The sequence below is a fragment of the Lactuca virosa genome, chromosome 4, assembly GCF_052849685.1.
Source record: "Lactuca virosa cultivar CGN04683 chromosome 4, Lactuca_virosa_CGN04683_v6, whole genome shotgun sequence".
NCBI classification, from domain to species: domain Eukaryota; kingdom Viridiplantae; phylum Streptophyta; class Magnoliopsida; order Asterales; family Asteraceae; genus Lactuca; species Lactuca virosa.
In genome coordinates, this window is record NC_136429.1 from 426,499,233 (window position 1) to 426,513,729 (window position 14,497).

The following is a 14,497-nucleotide window of genomic DNA, read 5'->3' on the forward strand; positions in this document are numbered from 1 at the left end:
TTTGTTTGATAAAACAGTTAAAAGTATGGTAAATCTATTTGTTTGATAGTTATTAATCGCATGTGATTGATATAATAACTATAATGTTTCAACTTGTATTCCCTCCATAAAAGCATTTAAAATCATTTAAAAGATAGATTAAGGGGTATGAACTCACCTATAGTGAGTGGTTTGGATGAACGATTGGTATAGGATGCTAAGTGCCAAGTGAAGACTTGAGCACACACACGGATCCTATTTATTATATAATGATACATATAAGCATCTAATTAGTGTTTAAACAACTAATTATGCAAGTAAAGACACCCTAGGACATGGAAAACACTTTGATTCAAGTGCTAGAAGTACAAAGGGTTGCATCTAAGGGTTGTAGGGCCTCACATAGGAGTTTACGACCCAATGGCAAGACCCCCATGAGTTTACGGCCCATGGGTTTACGGCCCAATGAGTTTACGGCCGTAAACTCATGGTAACTTGTACCATTTTGTGTGTTAAGGTCCTATGGTCTTCCATGAAGTGTTCTAGACTTAGTTCCAAGGCTTAAGAAGGAGTTGTGGCAACATTGCACCACAAATTAGGGTTTACGGCCCAAGGAGATTGCCTTGGCCGTAAACACCTTATGTTCTTGATGTTCTTGATGTTTTCAAGGTGTTTAACAAGTGATACAAGTATATAACAAGCTAAGGGTAGTGTACTTACGTATTAGAAGCTTGTAAGGGTGATTAGGATCCAAAAACACTAGTGTGTGTTCTTGGTGTTCTTGGTGAAATGAAGAACACTTGAAGATCTATCAAAATGAAGAGATTTCATGGATGAAATCTTGTACAATCACTAGATATAGAAGGATATCAACAAAACAAGGTAAGAAACACTTACAATCTTGAAGATCTAAGAGAAATATCGGATGCTACTTGAGAGAGAATGAGTTCTTTGGCTTGAAATGGTAAAAGTGACTAAAAATGACTAAGTGACATATATATAGCATAGAGTTTACGGCCGTAAACTCCATTTTATGGCCGTAAGCTCCAATTCTTTGCGTTTTGAGGCTTGAATATTGTACATTGAACTCTAGAGTATACTTCCTATAATTACCTCTTGAAGGTACTAGGCTTTAGAACACTCAAACAGACTCTAAACAGTGCTAAAAGTTAGCAGAAACAAGTCTGACTTTGATTGAAGTGAATGGTTGTACAAGATAGAAATTTCGGGTTGTCACAATATATAACACCTCTTAGCCTAAAATTGGCGACACTATTGTTCTTGGAGTTCATATAGCCGATTATGTGCCTAGTAACCTCTCTCTTAAAGTCCTCCTTTGTTCATGGTGTGTTGTGAACCATTTGAGGCGTCACACTTGGGGTGCTAAGTTCTTAAAGTCCAAAATTCAACAAGCTACAACAAGAGGTAATCTTCTAACTTACTTTTATGATTCATATGCCAAATTGTATGCTAGTTGTAGGCTTCATGCTTTGGAAATTTTATTTCATGTATAACTAGAGAAAACTTATATCCAAAGCATTTAGGGTTGTATGTGCACCATAGGATGTTGTAGTATACAAAACCCAACAAATTTATCTTCTTTTTCTCCATGAATGACCTAGTTTGAGCCCAAATCTCTTATTGTACATACAAGACCTTAAAGCATCAATTTTTATGATCCTTGGAGAGTTAGGAAGGCACCTGGAAGAGATTGATTAGTGGCTTAATTGATTAAGAGGTTTTTGATTCAAAATGACATTCAGATGGACCTCACGACGTGAAGAGATGCATGCCACGTTGTGAGGGTGGTCAGAATCAAGTATTTTTTCCTGTAGTGTCTCACGATGTGAGCCATAGATGGTCACGTCGTGAGGGTCTGCTAATCGTTGACTTTCGATGACCGTTGACTTTTTGACCAAGTTTGAATTTGGGTCAAACTTGAGGATTTTGGGCTGTTGATTAAGATTCTATTTGGTTCTGGTGTTAGTGGATTTGAGGGAGCAAGCAGTGCTGAAAAGGAGTCATATCACAATGTTCAGAGTTCTTTGATTCTGGTGAGTTTCACCTCATTGTACTGTGGGTCGAAGGCACCAATGCCGACCCACTAGTTTTGGTTATCTATCAGTAGAAGGATGCCTTAGGGACTGTATGTAGTCATGTAGGATAGACCGATGACTCTTGGTCTAGGCTCTCTTACCTGTTCCTTGTTTGGTTGTGGTTCTAGAGTAAGACCACCTGTCCGGGTGGCTATCTCACCTCTGAATATATACGGTCATGCATTCCTTGGATTGTTGATACTTAGGATGTTTCTATGTTGTAGTGATCTGTTAGATTGGTATCCTAGTATATAGAATGTTGCTATGTTGTAGTGATCTGCTAGATCGGTATCCTGCTTTGTAGGATGTTGCTATGCTATAGTTTACTGTTAGATCTGTATGTTATTTGTGCCTGCTGATTATCATCTAGTGGAGTGCCCTAGGGACTCTCTATGGTCATGTAGGCTAGCCTAAGAACACTTGATCTTGGCTTTCTTGCATGTTCCTTGTTTAGTTGTGACTCCAGAGTAGGATCATCTATTCGGGTGGCTATCTCACCTCTGGCTACTTATGGTTACACATTTCATGGAGGTTAGCTGGTAAAGGGACTGTATGCTGTGAGAGGACTAGTAGGCGGGAGTGAGCTGTATGATTGTTGTTTGTCTGTATTATGTGCCTACTAGATTCTTGTTTGTTTATATGTCGACATTGTTGGGTTTTAGTGTACTACAACATCCTATGGTGCACACACAACCCTAAATACCTTGGATCTATGTTTTCACTAATTATACATGTAAAGGAGTTTCCAAGGTATTAAACCAATAACTAGCATGAAATTTGTCATAAACAATACAAGATACTAGTTAGAGTAACATACCTTTTATGTTGCTTGAAGTCTTGATGTATTTTGGTGTTGCTTGAAACACTTTGGCCTTTAAGAACTTAGTGCCCCAAGTGTTGCACCTCAAATGGAATCACAACTCACCTAGGACAAAGGTGACTCTTGAGAGAGAAACTCCTTGCACCAAAAACACCATCATTCTCTAAGAACTTCTAGTGACGTTTTTAGGCAACGGACTACATATTTTTATGTGGGATTTCAAGAGTCATGGATATAACCCAAATCCATACCCATGGGTTTTATGATCCATGGTTCATGTGGCCCAACTCTTTATGTATCCATACATAAACTTGGTCCAACATGGATCATAAGCCCAACACATATAAATATAACTAATTACCATAATTAGTCCCCATAGATTTAATTAGTCTCTTTTGATCACTAAATTAACTCCAAATTAATTCTTGATCAATACTAATTAAAACATATGATTTCATGTTAATATATTACAACTTATAATATATTAACAAATCATATATAACCTTCCTCTCAAGAGTCTATCCTAAGAAATTGTCCTGGTGTTATGCAACCCAAATGGACCATGCTACTCTCGGGTCGAGTACATACCAATAATAGTTATGGGCTTATACACCTAATCCAACAGTCTCCCACTTGGATAAGCCTAAAACTATTATTGCGTATGGCTCCAAGATCCCGACTAGCAATCGTAGCTCTTAAAAGTCGTTGTCGAACTCTGACCTAGTCAATGATGTGTCCATAAGATAAGGGATCATATATTCCTCCATTCTAGATATCATATGGACTGAGACATGGATTATAATCATTCTCTCTGTCCATTTGTTGTTTCCCGATTTCTGATTTATGACGATGGACTAATTGAACAAATCCAATCAGTTCAGGCCCGACCGAGCACTTACGTTTGTCATCACTAAATCATCGAGGAGCCCATAAATATCGCTTTTATCCCTCTAAGGGTAAAAGGAATGGATAAACTTCGACTCATATGCTTGCTCTATATACTTATCAAATCACCCACAAAAATGTGTTTTATAACACCAAGTTACTGGTGCGTTTTCACATAATCAATGTGCAACCGACTTGTAGACTGCAACTCATATCTCTTGGTTTGAAGAATATAAGATATTAGCGTCTCATGATCACTCGTGATAAAATCCATGAAGTGATTCAAATGAGCGTGGGTTTAATCCAATACTCGAGTCTCATTCCAGGAGCACTTATGAATACTTGCATCTATGTCTAGGCCATCAAGACAAACTACAGATCCATTCATGACAGTCTTGATTCATACCTACTTCCAAAGTATGATTGACTGTGGAGAGTTTGAATAACCTAATTATTCGGGAAGTCAAAACATGCAAAGTGAAACACAAGAATAATCGAATCCAATATGGTCTCAGAACTTATGAATATAGATAGAACACCTTTTATTTATCACCATATTGATTACACATTATTCATTTCATAATGTTTCAAATAATAAACTTAATACTTGAATTAAAACAGTAGTCATGCCATGCTCTAAGCATGCACACTATGTTTATCCAAACTATTGTTATGCCATACACCAAGTATGCACACTATGTTTTTCTATGATCCTTACTTTGTGGAATAGATCAACTGAACATAATTTCAATGATTCTCATTTCACAATCCCAAATCCTTACCGTATATGTATGAATTCCAAATTCCTACCATTTACCGAAATCATATAGATTCTAAACTTATATGCATTGATCCTCTTGTAATGACTATGCACTAAAGTCACAAAGACTTGGCAACAGACATTACAAAGTATTCCAATGGAGAGCAATTCCATGGAAACGAAGTATCACATTCAAAGTACATTTCTTTGAACATCCTTCCTGTATTAAGTTTTCTAATCTTACACAGATTTAATGAATAACTTCCACCTATGGAAACATTTCCACATTCCCATTTTGACTATCACTTCTGAACAAGAGTTGCCTCCTTTCAGACTATGTCAATATGGTCCTTCCAAAATTAACACTATACTTCCAATTGCCCATGAGAAACCAATCTTTGGTAAACCTCAGATTGTCCTCGACAATTTCTTAATCATTTTAGTCATATCCAGTTCTAGTACTTTTTCCCTCTTAATGCCCTAGGCATTAGGAAAAATTTAGAAAGGATAAATATTTAGCACATGTAATCGATCCTATATCTGAAGCATATGGGACACAATTCATGATGTCTCACATAAAGACATGATCCTGCACCAGTCTTTTGCTACAATATTTTTTTTATTTGCCATGTTTTCATAATTCGACTATGAAGAGGGATGCCGCAATCATAATCGAATTTTGAGAACGCAATATATATATAGAATTTCCTTATGTTGAACCATTCCAACATAAAATTCATATATATATATATATATATATATATATATATATATATATATATATATATATATATATATCCTTGACTAAATTTGATTAAAATCTCACAATCTAAACTTTTAGATTTTAAATGAAGTATAATTTTCTCTCCCTTAATTATAGCAAAACAACTTTTTAACCCTTGCAGCTTTGCAAATTGAAACTTTTGTTTTCTATAATTAACATTGCAAAACTCAACATAATAATCATGCTCCCACTAACATGATAATTATTAGCATAATACTTATGCTCCCACCAGCTTTGACATGTATCCAGAAATCAGCTGGACTTCTAGAAATCAATATTTTATTGACTTTCTTACCAAAGTTCATATTTCTGATACGAGATGCTTTGATAAGACTTTATCAAAATCATACACCTTTCCTTAGATAGCTCACATGTGTGTCTAAACAATTTTTAGAACTATGAAAGGGATGTCGTAATCATAGTCTCAATTGTTTAGACCTTTGCCATTTCTTACAGGTCCATGTTAGTGTGCCGATTAACCACACACGCTCCACTAACGACTTTGAGAATGCAAATATCACAATTTCTATCTACTTAAAATCTACTTAGTGAAAGCGTTTCCTCACCATCATTTTCATGAATCGAAGAGAAACCTTATGACACTTAGGTGCTGTTTGTTTTTTGGAAAAAACCTCTTCAGACCTCTTATTGCTGCGCGGCGCAGCACACGCGCAGCACTTTTCATCTCGCAGCTGTTTGTTTTTCAGAAGTCTTCGGATTAAAAAACCTCTGCGCGTGCTCTTCTTGGCGCAGCACTTGTTTTGCCTCTTCCAACCTCTTCTTCTTCTTTTTTTCTTGATAAAATATTGATTATATATTATTGAAATCTTATTTCACATTTTTTTTTGTTTTTTTGTTTATTCTTGTTGAAATTTATTTTTCTTTTTTTTATATTGAATAATAATAATTTGTTGATGAAATATCATTATTTTATGCTAAAATATCTTTATTTTTTGTTAAAATATAATTATTATTTGCTGAAATATCATAAATTATTGCCGAAATGTCATACATTATTAAATTTTCGGTATTAAAAAACTATATTCGGATTATAAAATCAGTTTATTTTAATTTTTTAATATCTGCAGCAGTATGCAGATGTTAAAAAAACAAACACGCTTCTTATTACAGTCTGCAGCCGTTTGGTCCACCTCTTCTACTGCAGAGGGCTGCAGAGGTGGTCCGCAGACTTTATGAATTTTTGCTTCAAAAAAACAAACAGCACCTTAGATTTCTATGGTGTATGTGTTCCTATCCATGTGAACTTGTCATAACCGCAAGAGGAGGTTAGTGACAAATCAAAACTCATATGGATTGAACTTGTTTCAATCTTAACTTCTTACCACCTGGCAACACAAGGGCCTACCATTGCTTCCAAGTAGTTATGCAAACAACTGAGAACTCACAAAACTCACATGAATAGTCAACTTTTAACTGGAATGGGAACAGAAATAAGAATATGTCAACACGATAGGTTACAAGCCTCAAGTCGTGTGCTAGTGATAAACAATACCCTTGATTAGTTCTTGAAACTTTTCAAGATCTTTAGGACTCCCACTGACCTCTTGACATATAAGATTCTCTTGTCAAGAACCATTCCTTGACAAAACAAATATTCAAGAGTTAGTGCGGATTCTTATCAAGATAAACACTTTACTCAATTGGTCTTTTTTTTTATCCAAAACATCACAACTTACCAATTTCAAATGTACAAAAGTAAGAAAACATTTTACTCTACATTTGACAAGTGTTATAAACCTTCTAAGGATTATGTCACTCATGTTACAATCTTGGAGTATGACTCTAAGACTCATTTTTGGAACGAAGTATGACTTATCTTTTTGATTTAACCAATTCAACAGTTCACGATTTCTCTTCTTAGTCAAACAAATGCACTAAGATGTCCTTAGAGAATCAATTGTGATATGGTTTCATAACCACTAAGATAATCATAAAACAAGATACTAAAGTACTCTCCCATCTTTTCAGATTGGAGAAACTTTTATCTTTCTGTTTAATTTGATTCTTCTTGTTCGTTCTACCTTACATTGAAACTTTTCCAATGTTTCAGAATTACACTTAAACTTGTAAGTATAACCATATTCACTAAACTTTAGTAAATCATGACGAATAGTCTTATAGATCTTTGTGGTGGACCTTGACCAGTGCACAAGAATGTGTACTTGATCCCTTAGTCCTTCACTTGACTCACATATACATGTGATCATGGAATTAGTATTAATTTCCCAAAGATGAAAATCCTCATTCATCATACAATACAAGTTGCATGATTCCAAGTTTCTATCCAACTGAAACTTGGGTGATGAGAATCTTTCCTTATTTGGTAAATTATGAGACTGCCACAAACGAAAGAATCAAATCCATTTTCCAATACTGCTATCAATGGAATCACATAAACAACAATTTTTCACTAATGCCATTGTAAGGATATTTGAAATAAATAAAATTAAAACCTTTTCTTTTATTTTAAAACTTGCGGAAAAACTTATCCTTACAATACAAATGCATATGAAAACAATGTTGCTATTTATAACTAGGCAACCTATCACAACTCTTAAGCAACAACTCAAAATTCTGATCACCGAACCATGCGATCGAAATCCATCTTCGCGATCAGAATCAACATATTCTTCCTTTAAGCTTCATCTCTTTTCTTTGATTCTTAAAACATCAAAATGCGACCTAGTCACATCATGGAATAAGAATCTCAAAATAGGAACTTAATAGAGTTAGATAATGGACTTTACCCGACGTAGAGTCAAACTTTTCGACTTTACCATCTTATGATCTTTCAGGTAAATAGGGCAGCTTCGCAACCAATGTCCCTTCCTTTGGCAATAGAAACATATGGATTCTTTGGTAATGGTACACGAGACTATCTCAGACTTAGCCTTTCTCTTTACCATTTGGTCAACCGAGTTGACTATGGCCGATCCCTTTCCATTGGGAAGAGAAAGCTTTCCTGGATTTCTAATGTTACCATGGTCAATTTCCATGGAAGTTTGGGAAGTCGATCTTCCAATAAAATTTGGTTTACCCGTGCTCCAAATCATTGCCGATTCAGCAGCATCAAGCAAATAGGTAAGATTATTAAGGGTCATGTCATGGTCTGTCATGTAGTAGTCCTAAAGGAACTCACTATGTGACTTAGAAAGTGATTGAAGAACCTTGTCAACAACCAACTTCCTCAAGACCTTGACACCCAACTCTCCCGACTTGTCAATATGTGACTTTATCTCCAAGATGTGAGCACACATAGACTTTGCTTGCCAATAGGGCTTGAGTGACCTTGAACTTTTCATGAACTTGTGGATTAGGGAGAATAATTGGAGGAGGTATAAGAAGAGAAGTATGATTTCCATGATCCAACCATGGGACATCATCTTCATTAGGAAAGCTTGTTCCAAGAGATTTGGGAAGATCATAGTTGTCTGAACCAGACATCTACAATGGGAGAAATTCAAGTTAGTTGATTTAAGTCCTTAATATAACACCCAATATGAAATATTAAGGCTAGGACCCAACGCATAATTTTATAACTTGGAAGAGGGATGCCGTAATCCAAGCTACAAAATATTTGAAGGTAGGCGAATGACGATTCACCAATTTCCACCACGAAAAACGAAAAACGAATTTTAGGTCTTAAGTGAATTTTTCAATGGCATGTTTAAATCTCGATTGTGCCCTCTCAACTTTGTGACTGGGATGCCGAGGATCACAAACAAGGTGTGAATAAGCATGCAAATTAACTTGGTACCCTTAATCTTTATCACCTAATCGATGTGTCGGTTACCTACATGCGCTCCACCGATCTATGATAAAAATTAAGTTACCATTTGCCACACTTACTAGTCCATGTTACTGTGCCGATTACGCACACACGCTCCACCAATGACTTGGTAAGGTACAAAGTGCAATTTCATGGGTTAGCACCAAATTCACATTTTCCTAAGTAACTAAGATTGGGAATTTATAAGTGTTTAGTTACTTAGTATTTATCATTATTCTTTTCATGAAGGGAGAATTAATGTCCTGTCAAACCCGTTCGGCTAACGACCCTCCACCAGTCAAGGAAGCGATGGGTGAGAGTGGACACCCATTAAACTGCCATTTTATAGGCAGTAACCTAATACCCCCTTATAGACCGACTTCGTGAATGAGGCCTACTAACGGTAAGACTTGCATACTCTAATACATATATATAAATATTAAACCTATAATATTATAATAGTATAAGGGTTGAATTTTAACTTTTAAAATTCAAAGGGTTTACTTGGAATCAAAGTATTCATGGGGGGAAACTTTACAAATTCTAAAACTTGAGGGAAAGTTTTGAACAATTCAAAAACCTTAGATTTCCATAACTTATGAGTTTAAAGTAGTTTAATGGAAAAACTTTTCAAGTTCCATAACTTGAGGACAAGTTACAAAAACATATATTATGAACAACTTTTAGATCAAATTGAATCGAAAACAAATTATCACATAATTTTTCTATTAATCTAAACTAACTCATAAGAACAAGATAATTCAAATCATCAATCTTCAAGAAATTAGCATGAACATATAAACTAATACAAATCTTGAAATTATGACAATTATCTTTGAAATTGGATTAGCATGAACATTACCACATCAAAAATAGGTTTATAAGTTCAAAAACAGCTTAGGGTAATGTTCCTAGTCCAATTCTAGCCAAAAAAACTCGAATATATGCTGTCAGGGGCTCCAACTCGTCGAGTGCAAGAACAAACTTGACGAGTTCGATGAGTTTGTTCATTGAATCGTCGAGTCCCTCAATGGACTCGTCAGGTCCCCTGTCCAGACAGCATAAGACTTCGATTTTCAGTCATTTGCATCAAGTATAATTGAAAACAAGCCTTGGCTCTGATACCACTGTTGGGTTTTAGTATACTACAACATCCTATGGTGTACATACAACCCTAAATACCTTGGATCTATGTTTTCACTAATTATAATTGCAAAGGAGTTTCCAAGGTAGTAAACCTATAACTAGCATGCAATTTGTCATAAACAATACAAGATACTAGTTAGAGTAACATACCTTTTATGTTGCTTGAAGTCTTGATGTATTTTGGTGTTGCTTAAAACACTTTGGCCTTTAAGAACTTAGTGCCCCAAGTGTTGCACCTCAAATGGAATCACAACTCACCTAGGACAAAGGTGACTGACTCTTGAGAGAGAAACTTCATGCACCAAAAACACCATCATTCTCTAAGAACTTCTAGTGACATTTTTAGGCAATGGACTACATATTTATATGTGGGATTTCAAGAGTCATGGATATAACCCAAGTCCATACCCATGGGTTTTATGATCCATGGTTCATGTGGCCCAACTCTTTATGTATCCATACATAAACTTGGTCCAACATGGATCATAAGCCCAACACATATAAATATAACTAATTACCATAATTAGTACCCATAGATTTAATTAGTCTCTTTTGATCACTAAATTAATTCCAAATTAATTCTTGATCAATACTAATTAAAAATATGATTTCATGTTAATATATTATAACTTATAATATATTAACAAATCATATATAACCTTCCTCTCAAGAGTCCATCCTAACAAATTGTCCTGGTGTTATGCAACACAATGAACCATGCTACTCTCGGGTCGAGTACATACCAATATTAATTATGGGCTTAGACACCTAATCCAACATACATATGGTAGTGGTGGGTTGAGGCGGTCATGCTTTGTGTTGTAGGCCAAGATACGTAGTACGGGCCGGTTGTAAGTCGTAGGCACGGAGGCTCGGGAAGAGCGGTTGGGTTGAGGCGACACGCCAACAAACCCTGGGTATTCCATCGGTATGGCTGATTGGACCCGTTGTATGTTGGCATTACATTCCGAGGATTGATTGGGCCTGGGCATTCTAACCGGGAGGTTGTGGGCCATTATTGTCACACCCCGACCGTCGGTGGAAACACCGGGTAGTGTAACGTCATTTCTCGTATCATAGTTATCAACTTCCTGAAAACACATGCATTTAAAATACGTCAACATAAAGTTGGTGAGTCCACGGGTTTTGACTCCATATAAAAATAATACATTTTCCAAGTTCAAAAATATAGTTTTGAAAGTATTATTTTAACTTCCCAACGTTTAGTATATATATCCTAGGTATAATGGTTACTTACCAAATAAGTATATACCTATAAGTCTCATATATTATAAATATAAATGTTTGTAATTCCATACAAACTAAGTTGCTACGTATAAATCTTATTTCAATTCTATACGAGTAAAACCTCTACGTATAAATCTATTTCAATTCTATATGAGTAAGTAGGATAGGTATAGTGGTCTACTTAATATACAAGTGATATACCTACTAGATTCTTATACTTAGAGTATAAGTCTTTGGGAAACTTATACTTAACATTCATACTTGTATATCGACAAAGTATAATGCTTCTAAAGTTGTGCTACCATGAGTCTGTAGCTGCGACTGTATGACTTAGTTTTACACCTCTTATTATTATTACAAGGATCACACATTGCGGTAGTACAAGGATTACACCTTGCGGTGGTACAAGGATTACACCTTGCGGTAGTACAAGGATTACACCTTACGGTAGTACAAGGATCACACCTTGCGGTAGTACAACAGCTATAATTAGAATTAAAACCAAGTTTTATCTTGACATAAAACCAATAACAACAACATATAACATACCTGGTTTTATCTTGACATAAAACCAATAATAACAACATACTTATCAATTAACATACAGAACTTCTGAGTATAACTCTGGAACTATATCGCACACAACATATATATAGAATCCTAAGTATAACTCAAGATCTACATTAGTATACTACTATAACAATAACATGCTAACAACTTTACGATAGTTGTATACTTTCAGATACGAAATAACTATATCCCGGTTATTATAACTCTCTACGTTGATACTAATATACTATCATATAGACATAATAATAACGTATATATAATATTTAGAATGCGTTTTCAGTGGGGTCGTGAAACTCACCTTAGCAGTGTGATTTTATGTAATCTAAGCAGAAACGGTCAGCGTACAAGGTCGTCGGGATGCAAGAGGGCTTCAGCAAAGGAGAGAGGAGAAAGGGAAATGGTGTAAGGAAGTGTCAAGGTCGGACCTGCTATTTATAGGAAGGATTTTGGACCCTCACGACGTGAGAATCTCATTGTTCACGTCGTGAGTTTCGAGCTTATCTCTTCGTAGACTTGCCATCCGTCTTCTAGCTTCCGAAGGTGGCCATATGACTCCTCACGTCGTGAAATATCAATGTTCACGTCGTGAGTTTTGATCTTATCACTTTGTAGCCTCGTCACGCACCTTCTAGATCCGAAATGTGGCAAAATGACTCCTCACGTCGTGAGTTCAGTCAAATTAGGGTTTCTGACAGCTGAATCTTCGGAAGGTCGTAACTTTCGCATACGAACTCCGTTTTTGACTTTCTTTATATCCACGCGTAGGTATTCACGAGTACTACAATTATATTTTAGACTCCAATAGCTAATTGTAAGTCTATTTTTAATTCCTCTTATTATAGAGATTTATAGTGTTTGGTTTATCTTAACTTCTTCTCGCGAAGTCAGATTCAGACGTTCTCTATATTTTTTGAATCGTATGGACGTATACTTTGATTTATACTATAAAGTATGTATGAAAGTTCATATTTATATTAGAATTATCATGAAATACATAGTGAGTTTACTACATTATTTGTTTTGACAAAATCACATTACATGATTGGTATAATCACATGTGATTGTTATTGACCTAGTTTTGACTAGTGTTACATTCTCCCCCCGTTGGGGTAAATTTCGTCCCGAAATTTATTTTGTACCAGGTACCACCGGAGGGTCCTCGATAGTTTCCCTTCTTCCTATTATGAATTCCCTGCCACGGCCTAACTTCCTTGACTCCTTAACTTTGGACATTCCTTCTTGATATGTCCAATTTCACCACACTCAAAACACACTCTTCCTCCATCATAGCCTGTTCCAGTGTTTGTTCCTTGAGTTTCTGTTATAGGTGTTGTGCTCCTGCAGTAACTGGCAGTGTGTCCCTTCTTTTTGCACTTCATGCAAATATAACAGTCACCTGTATGCTGATGGTTGCATTGACTGCACCATGAACAGTTACCTAGGTGATGACGATTACACTGAGTGCACCATGGGAGTTTTCCAGCATACTTCCTTGGTTACATGGGTATTGTTGTTGTGGCTGCATAATTAGTTGCCACATCTTGTCTTTCCTCAGATGATTGTATGGGATTCTTCCCATTAAATTTGCGCTTGTTCGTTCCAGATTCGGGAGACTCAGCTATAAATCCCACTTGGATTTCTGTGCTGGTTAGCTGATGAGCTATACACTTTGCACTGTCATATGTTGTAGGCTTCGATGCGATCACCATTCCTTTGATTTGCGATGCTAGACCCCAGATATATCGCTCAATCTTCTTGTATTATGGGGTTACAAGTGCCAGACACATCACCGCAAGATCATTGAATCTAGCGGTATAAGCATTTATCTCTGAACCCTTCATGGTTAGGGTCCACAATTCTTGTTCCAGCTTATGTATTTCCTCCCTGGGACAATACTCCTCTACTAGCATCCTCTTCAGCTCTTCCCATTGCATGGAATTGGCAGCATCAATACCCGTTGTATTCACATGGCGGTTCTACCATGTAAGTGTTGCATCAGCGAAGGTACACGCAGCAAATCGTACCTTACATTCGTCCGGATAGAAGCTTATTTGAAATACTGATTCTGTCTTTTCAATCCACCGGGTCAAGCTAACAACCCCTTCCGTTCCATAGAAGCTCTTAGGTTTGCAATTCATAAAATCCTTGTAGGTACACATTCTGGCAGTCCCTACATTACATTCATTTCTAACTCCTCCTCTTGTGACATTAGCAAGAGCTGCAACGATTCTCTGGGCTATGATTTCTTCAAGTTCTACTGAACTTATTAGAGGGTTTGTTTCTTGTGGTGGTGGTTGCGGTTGTTGTTGTTGTGGTTCTGGTCGTTGGTTCAGGTTTAGACGAGCGCTACTTCTTCTAGGCATTTTGTTTAGTTCCTATACATTTTGGATCACCAAGTGTTTAGACTATCAAATATTAC